The 8582-nt window shown below is 48.0% G+C and overlaps 1 long non-coding RNA gene across 1 annotated transcript; it reads right to left on the bottom strand.

The window, feature by feature from the left end:
* Positions 1-5945: 5945 nt before the first annotated feature.
* Positions 5946-8372, bottom strand: LOC112079220 (uncharacterized). Its single transcript, XR_011479107.1, has 3 exons — positions 8233-8372; positions 6567-6758; positions 5946-5986 (listed from the first exon to the last, which is right to left on the bottom strand). It is a non-coding gene; the product is annotated as an uncharacterized lncRNA (long non-coding RNA).
* Between the last annotated feature and the right edge of the window lie 210 nt (positions 8373-8582).

Genomic DNA, 8582 nt, shown 5'->3' on the forward strand with positions numbered 1-8582 from the left:
AGGAATGCATCTGAGATGCAACAACTAGCATGGGTTTGCTAATACAGAAATTCTATAGATGAACATAGCATGGGTTGCTAATACAGAAGATCTGGATAGATGCACAACTAGCATGGTTTGCTATACAGAAGATTAGATGCAACAACTAGCATGGGTTGCTAATACAGAAGATCTGGAGATCAACAACTAGCATGGGGTGCTAATACAGAAGATCTGGAGATGCAAAACTAGCATGGGTTGCTAATACAGAAGGTCTAGAGATGCAACAACTAGAATGGGTTGCTAATACAGAAGATCTGGAGATGCAACAACTAGCATGGGTTGCTAATACAGAAGATCTAAGATGCAACAACTAGCATGGGTTGCTAATACAGAAGATTGGAGATGGAACAACTGGCGTGGGTTGCTAATACAGAAGGTCTGGAGATGCCAACTAGCATGGGTTGCTAATACAGAAGATTTGGAGATGCAACAACTAGCATGAGTTGCTAATACAGAAGATCTAAAGATGCCAACTAGCATGGGTGCTAATACAGAATCTATAGATGCAACAACTAGCATGGGTGCTAATAACAGAAGATCTGGATGATCAACAACTAGCATGGGTTGCTAATACAGAAGTCTAGAGATGCAACAACTAGCATGGGTTGCTAATACGAAGATTAGAGATGCAACAACTAGCATGGGTGCTAATACAGAAGATCTGGAGATGCAACAACTAGCATGGGTGCTAATACAGAAGATTTATAGATGAAACAACTAGCATGGGTTGCTAATACAGAAGATCTATAGATGCAACAACTAGCATGGGTTGCTAATACAGAAGATCTGGAGATGCAACAACTAGCATGGGTGCTAATACAGAAGGTCTGGAGATGCAACACTAGCATGGGTTGCTAATACAGAAGGTCTAGAGATGCAACAACTAGCATGGGTTGCTAATACAGAAGATCTAGAGATGCAACAACTAGCATGGGTGCTAATACAGAAGATCTGGAGATGCAACACACTAGCATGGGTGCTAATACAGAGAATTTATGATGAACAACTAGCATGGGTTGCTAATACGAAGATCTATAGATGCAACAACTAGCATGGGTTGTCATACAGAAGATCTGGAGATGCAAAACTAGCATGGGGTGCTAATACAGAAGGTCTGGAGATGCAACAACTAGCATGGGTTGCTAATAGAAGATTTATAGATGAAACAACTAGCATGGGTTGCTAATACAGAAGATCTATAGATGCAACAACTAGCATGGGTTGCTAATACAGAAGATTTATAGATGCAACAACTAGCATGGGTGCTAATACAGAAGATCTGGAGATGCAACAACTAGCATGGGTTGCTAATACAGAAGATTTATAGATGCAACAACTAGCATGGGTTGCTAATACAGAAATTTATAGATCACAACTAGTGTGGATTGCATACAGAAGGTCTAGAGATGCAACAACTAGCATGGGTTGCTAATACAGACGATATATAGATGCAACAACTAGCATGGGTTGCTAATACAGAAGGTCTGGAGATGCAACAACTAGCATGGGGTGCTAATACAGAAGGTCTATATAGATGCAACAACTAGTGTGGGTTGCTAATACAGAAGTCTAGAGATGCAACAACTAGCATGGGTTGCTAATACAGAAGATCTGGAGATGCAACAACTAGCATGGGTTGCTAATACAGAAGATTTATAGATGCAACAACTAGCATGGGTGCTAATACAGAAGATCTGGAGATGCAACAACTAGCATGGGTTGCTAATACAGAAGATTTATGATGCAACAACTAGCATGGGTTGCTAATACAGAAGATCTGGAGATGCAACAGCTAGCGTGGGTTGCTAATACAGTGTGTATATGATTGTGCCTTTGGCTACTGGACAATGAAATAAAGTTGAAAACCAATAGAACATGGTATATGGAAGTCTGTATAAAACAATTATTGCCTGCATGTTTGGTAGGATTTAACCGAGCACACCTTGGAGCAAGCTAAGACACGCCTCATAATATGTAGTAAAACATTCAGGTTTCAAACAATGAAGTATACGTTCTTAAAATGCATACTGKKTCCAGCTCGTTGCAAAGAGGAGTGTGACGTGCTGAAGCCTGCCTAGTGGGAAGCCTGCCTAGTGGGAAGACTGCCTAGTGGGAAGCCTGCCTAGTGGGAAGCCTGCCTAGTGGGAAGCCTGCCTAGTGGGAAGCCTGCCTAGTGGGAAGACTGCCTAGTGGGAAGCCTGCCTAGTGGGAAGCGCGCTTCAAGTGACCAGTTAAGAAATATAAAAGGTTGCTCTGTTTAAATATTGGACATCAAAACCGTTTTTAAACAAGTAATTGCATTTAGAGTTGTTGCTCAGAGATTTGGCTTATGAAAGGCAGCTTCACTCCAGCAGACGGGCAGTCTGCCGCTGTATGATCAGCTGTAGCAGCGACGCTGTGTGATCAGCTGTAGCAGCTGTATGATCAGCTGTAGCAGCACCGGTGTGTGATCAGCTGTAGCAGCTGTATGATCAGCTGTAGCAGCTGTGTGATCAGCTGTAGCAGCACCGCTGTGTGATCAGCTGTAGCAGCACCGCTTGTGATCAGCTGTAGCACAGGCCCCGCTGTGTGATCAGCTGTAGCAGCACCGCTGTGTGACCAGCTGTAGCAGCACCGCTGTGATGATCAGCTGTAGCGCACCGCTGTATGATCAGCTGTAGCGGCACCACGTATGATCAGCTGCAGCAGCACCGCTGTGTGACCAGCTGTAGCATCACCGCTGTGACCAGCTGTAGCAGCACCCGCTGTGATCAGCTGAGCAGCACCGCTGTATGATCAGCTGCAGCAGCACCGCTGGTTATGATCAGCTGCAGCAGCACCGCCTGTATGATCAAGCTGCAGCAGCCCCGCTGTATGATCAGCTGCCAGCAGCACCGCTGTGTGATCAGCTGTACAGCATCACCGCTGTATGATCAGTCCAGCAGCACGCCTGTATGACAGCTGGCAGCACCCTGTGTGATCAGCTAGCAGCACCGCTGTATGACCGCTGTAGCATCACCGGCTGTATGACCAGCTGCTAGCATCAACGCTGTGTGATCAGCTGTAGCAGCAACGCTGTGTGATCAGCTGTAGCATCACCCTGTATGACAGCTGTAGCAGCACGTGTATGACCAGCTGTAGCAGCACCGCTGTATGACCAGCTGTAGCAGCCTCTCTCTCTACATCCACTCATATTCCTCCCAACAATCAACAGCTCAAATGATTTATTATTTCACAATGGGATCTTCTATTTCCTTCTCCCGGAACATATATTTATCCGCTTTTCATTTTTTTGTATTGCTATTACGGCTAACGGAAACCCCGTGTGTGTGTGTGTGTGTGTGTACCTGACTTGCTGTAAAGACCTGGACATACGTAGCTCCAGTGAGTACTTCTCGTAGGCACGGTCATAATCTCATCCAGGGAACTGAAACTGGGTGATTGGGGGTCCCTGGTCACACTCACCAGTATACAACACACACACCACAGAGACACACACACAGAGACACACAAGGACACACAGACAACCCATTTCTTTAAAATTATGACACAATAAACAGTAGGGTGGTTGTCCATCATTATTCTAGAACCTGTCTGCTCTCCCTGTAGACTACCCGTCGCTCTCACTGTAGACTACCCGTCTGCTCTCACCGTAGACTACCCGTCTCTCTCACCTGTAGATACCGTGTCTCCCTACTTGACTACCCGTCTGCTCTCACCTGTAGACTACCGTCTGCTCTCACCTGTAGACTACCCGTCGCTCCCCGTAGACTACCGTCGCTCTCACCTGAACTACCGTCCGCTCTCACCTGTAGAACTACCCGTCTGCTCTCACCTGTAGACTACCGGTCGCTCTCACTGTTAGACTACCCCGTCTGCTCTCACCTGTAATACCGTCCGCTCTCCTGTAGACTACCCGCTGCTCTCACCTGTAGACTACCCGTCTGCTCTCAGCCTGTAGACTACCCGTCTGCTCTCACCTGTAGACTACCGTCTGCTCTCCCTGTAGACTACCGGTCCTTCTCACCTGTAGACTACCCGTCCGCTCTCCCTGTAGACTTACCCGTCTGCTCTCACCTGTAGACTACCCGTCTGCTCTCACCTGTAACTACCTACCGTCGCTCTCGCCTGTAGACTACCAGTCTTCTCACCTGTAGGATACCCGTCTGCTCTCACCTGTAGACTACCCGTTGCTCTTCACCTGTAACTACCATGTCTGCTCTCCTGTAGACTACCCGCTGCTCTCAGCCTGTAGACTACCCGGTCTGCTCTCACCTGTAGACTACCCGTCTGCTCTCACCTGTAGACTACCCGTCTGCTCTCGCCTGTAGACTACCCGTCTGCTCTCCCGTAACTACCCGTCCTCTCGCCTGAACTACCTCGTCCCTGTATACTCCTTGCTGATACCGTCGCTCTCGCCTGTAACTACCCGTCTGCCCTCCACCTGTGACTACCCGTCTCTCTCACCTGTAGACTACCCGTCTGCTCTCACCTGTAGACTACCAAAGTCTATGATCATCAGGTCAGACTTGGCGTGTAAAGCCAGACTTAGGCACCAGAGTATGAAGCTTTAGGTCAATCTTCAGTCCAGAACCTTCCGGTCTTAATGATGTGTGAGAGCCTGCACAGAGGACACAACAATCATCAATAATGTAGATAATGTAGATAATGTAGAACCAGCCAAAGATAAACATCTACCCGGCACTGTGTGTTTGACTATGCCTATGACGGCTGTAATAAACCCGCTCCTCCGCTCCCTCCACTGGCTTCCAGTTGAAGCTCGCATCCGCTACAAGACCATGGTGCTTGCCTACGGAGCTGTGAGGGAACGCACCTCAGTACCTTCAGGCTTGATCAGGCCCTAACCAAACTAGGCACTGCGTTCATCCACCTCTGGCCTGCTCGCCTCCCTACACTGAGGAAGTACATTCCCGCGGCAGCCAGTCAAACTGTTCGCTGCCTCTGGCCCCCCATGGTGGAAAACTCCCTGCACGACGCCAGGACGCCGAGTCAATCACCACCTTCCGGGGACACCTGAAAACCACCACTCTTTAAGGAATACTAGGATAGGATAGAAAGTAATCTTCTGACCCCCCCCCCTTAAAAGATTAGATGCACATATTGTAAAGTGGCTTTTCCACTGGATTCTAAAGGCTGAATGACCCAATTGTAAAGTCGCTCTGGATAAGAGCGTTGCTAAATGACTTAAAGAAATGTAAAATGTAAATAACATCTTATGTAGCAGTTATAGAAGCTTATGAAGACACATACTAATGTGTTTCCTGTTTCCTGTACCCACCAGTGCTTTGATAAAGTGTTTCCTGTTTCCTGTACCCACCAGGTGTCAACAGGTTTCCGTTTCTCTGACCACATGGCTGTCAAAGTGTTTCCTGTACACCAGTGCTGTCAAAGTGTTTCCTGTTTCCTGTACCCACCAGTGCTGTTATAAAGTATTCCTGTTCCTGTACCCTCCAGTGGCTGTTACAAAGTGTTTCCTGTTCCTGTAACCTTCAGGGCTGTTATAAAAGTGTTCCTGTTTCCTGTACCCACCAGTGGCTGTTATAAAGTGGTTCCTGTTCCTGTACCCACCAGTGGCTGTTAGTAAAGTTTCCTGTTTCTCTGTACCACCAGTGCTGTTCATAAGTGTTTCCTGTTTCCTTACCCACCAGTGCTGTCAAAAGTGTTCCCTGTTTCCTGTACCCACCATGGCTGTTATAAATGTTTCCTGTTCCTGTACCCACCAGTGGCTGTCATAAAGTGTTCCTCTTTCCTGTACCCACAGTGGCTGTTTGTCTTGATCTCCTCCAGCGTTGGAGAGAGTAGCTGACTCAGCACCTCAGGTCACTCCTTCCCTGTCTAAAGAACTCTCCCATGCTTCACTCAGCTGACAGACAGCACAACCACACAACAACACCACACGTGTATTCCTTGTCTGAAAGAACTCTGCCATGCTGTTCACTGTCAGCTGACAGACACACACAAGACTTGACTTAGTGACTAGTGACTTTAGACTTTAGTGACTAGTGACTTTAGTGACCCACAAAAGTCAAGTCCTGTCTTTAACCAAGAGTGATCTGCACTACTTGTTAAAGACAGACTTCATAGGCAGGTTGTCACCATTGATGACATCATTAATGAGGCTTAATCATATATAAATAAGAGGACAGAGAGACAGAGAGACCAGACCAGACAGAACAGAAGAGACAGAGGAGACACAGAGAGAGGACAGACACAGAAGAGACACAGAAACACAGCGAGACACAGAGAGACACAGAGACAGACACAGAGAAGACACAGAGAGACACAGAGAGACACAGAGAACACAGAGAGATTCCAACGATAGTCAGCTTTAATTTTGAGTCTTTCCGGGATAGAGAAGGTCCTAGATGGGAGAGATATAGACAGCAGACAGGAGTGTGACAGGACAAGACGTGAGTGAGGTGTAAAACCCATTACAACCGAGTCATAGATGGAGAGATGACAGCAAGCAGACAGGACTGTGACAGGGAAATAAGTGAGTGAGGGTGTGTAAAACCCATACACACCGAGTCATAGATGACCTCTACAGGCTGGGAGTTGGACTGGAGCAGCTGCTCTGCAACACTGTTCTCTGGGTTGACTTCAAACAGGATGGAGAGCAGAGAGGAGGTGGGACCCCTACTGACGCTATGAGAGAGGGGACAGCTCCCTGCTGTTCCAACCCTGTTACGTACCAGTGCTCTAATGCTGCCTCCACCCTGGGAGAGGAGAGGAGAGAGACGGAAGGGAGAGAGAGGGGAGAAGGTGAAGAGGGGAGGAGAGAGGGGAGGGAGAGAGGGGAGGAGAGAAGAGAGGGGAGGGAGAGAAGAGAGAGGGGAGAGAGGAGAGAGAGTGGAGATAGAGAGGAGAGAGAGAGCAATGAGGAAGAGGGGTAGAGAGAGAAGGAGAGGAGAGAGAGAGGAGAGAGAGAGAGAGGGGAGAGGATAGAGGAGAGGGGATGGAGAGGAGAGAGAGATCAATAGTTAATCAACAGTTGTATAAAATGTTCCTTAATGTTTTCTCTCGTGTGTTCTTGCTTTGACAACACAAATGCATTTTTTGTGACAACACAAAAACCTTTTGTGAGTATGTGAACTCACGACTGTCTTGGTGTGTTTGGACCATGTTAGTTTGTTGATGGGACTGTGGTGGTTTGCTTGAAACATGTAGGTATTACCGACTGGGTCAGGGAGAGGTTGAAAATGTCAGTGAAGACACTTGCCATCTGGTCAACACATGCTCTGAGTACACGTCATGGTAATCCGTCTGGCCCTGCGGCCTTGTGAATGTTAACCTGTTCAAAGGTCTTGCGCACATTGGCTACGGAGAGCATGATCACACAGATGTTTCGAACAGCTGGTGCTCTCATGCATGGTTCAGTGTTGCTTGTCTCGAAGTGAGCAAAGAATRTATTTAGCTCGTCTTGTAGGCTCGCGTCACTGGGCAGCTYGCGGCTGGGTTTCCCTTTGTATTCTGTGACAGTTAGCAAGCCCTGMCACATCCGACGAGCATCAGAGCCGGTGTATTAGGATTCAATCTTAGTCCTGTATTGATGCTTTGCCTGTTTGATGGTTCATTGGACRGCGTAGCGGGATTTATWATAAGCRTCYGGATTAGTGACCCGCTCCTTGWAAGTCRTCAGCTTTAGCCTTTAGTTCAGTACGGATGTTGCCTGTAATCCATGGCTTCTGGTTGGGATATGTACGAACGGTTACTGGCRACRACATCGCCGATGCACTTAATAATTGGGGCCGGTGGTAAACTCCTCAATGCCWTGGGATGAATCCTSGGAACRTATTCCACTCTGTGCWAGCGAACCAGTCCTGTAGTAACGGACCACTTCCGTATGRAGCGCCTCACTGTTRCTTCCTGTTTGACWTTTTTGCTTGTAAGTGTAACGGATKTGAAATGGCTAGCTAGTTAGCGGTGGTGCGCGCTAATAGCCTTTCAAATCGGTGACGTCACTCGCTCCGAGACCTTGAAGTAGTGGTTCCCCTTGCTCTGCAAGGGCCGCGGCTTTTGTGGAGCRATGGGTAACGATGCTTCGTGGGTGACCGTTGTTGATGTGTGCAGAGGGTCCCTGGTTCGCGCCCGGGTCGGGGCGAGGGGACGGACGTAAAGTTAAACTGTTACATAAGCAGGAATCAGGAGGAACCAGGTTGTGATTAGGGAAAGGAAGAGGAAGAGACCCACTTGATGGCCTGAGCCCCGGGTCTCTGGGAGACGGTGGTGCTGAGGTCGATCATCTGAATCTTCAGGATCTCTGGTACGTTGGGCTCCTCCCTCACCGTGATGGACGTACGGAACAGCTTGAAGGTCACCACCACCGCCACGTACTGGAGGGCACAGAGAGGCATACAGGGGAATAAACACACAGACACAGGTGTAAACGGGTTTTGTTTCTCAGGGAGCTGTCAGTACCAACACAGAAACAGGTGTAAACGGGTTTGTTTCTCAGGGAGCTGTCAGTACCAACACAGAACAACAGGTGTAAACGGGTTTGTTTTCAGGGAGCTGGTCAGTACCCAACACAGAAACAGGTG

The sequence above is a fragment of the Salvelinus sp. IW2-2015 genome, unplaced genomic scaffold (genome assembly GCF_002910315.2).
Source record: "Salvelinus sp. IW2-2015 unplaced genomic scaffold, ASM291031v2 Un_scaffold7259, whole genome shotgun sequence".
NCBI lineage: Eukaryota > Metazoa > Chordata > Actinopteri > Salmoniformes > Salmonidae > Salvelinus > Salvelinus sp. IW2-2015.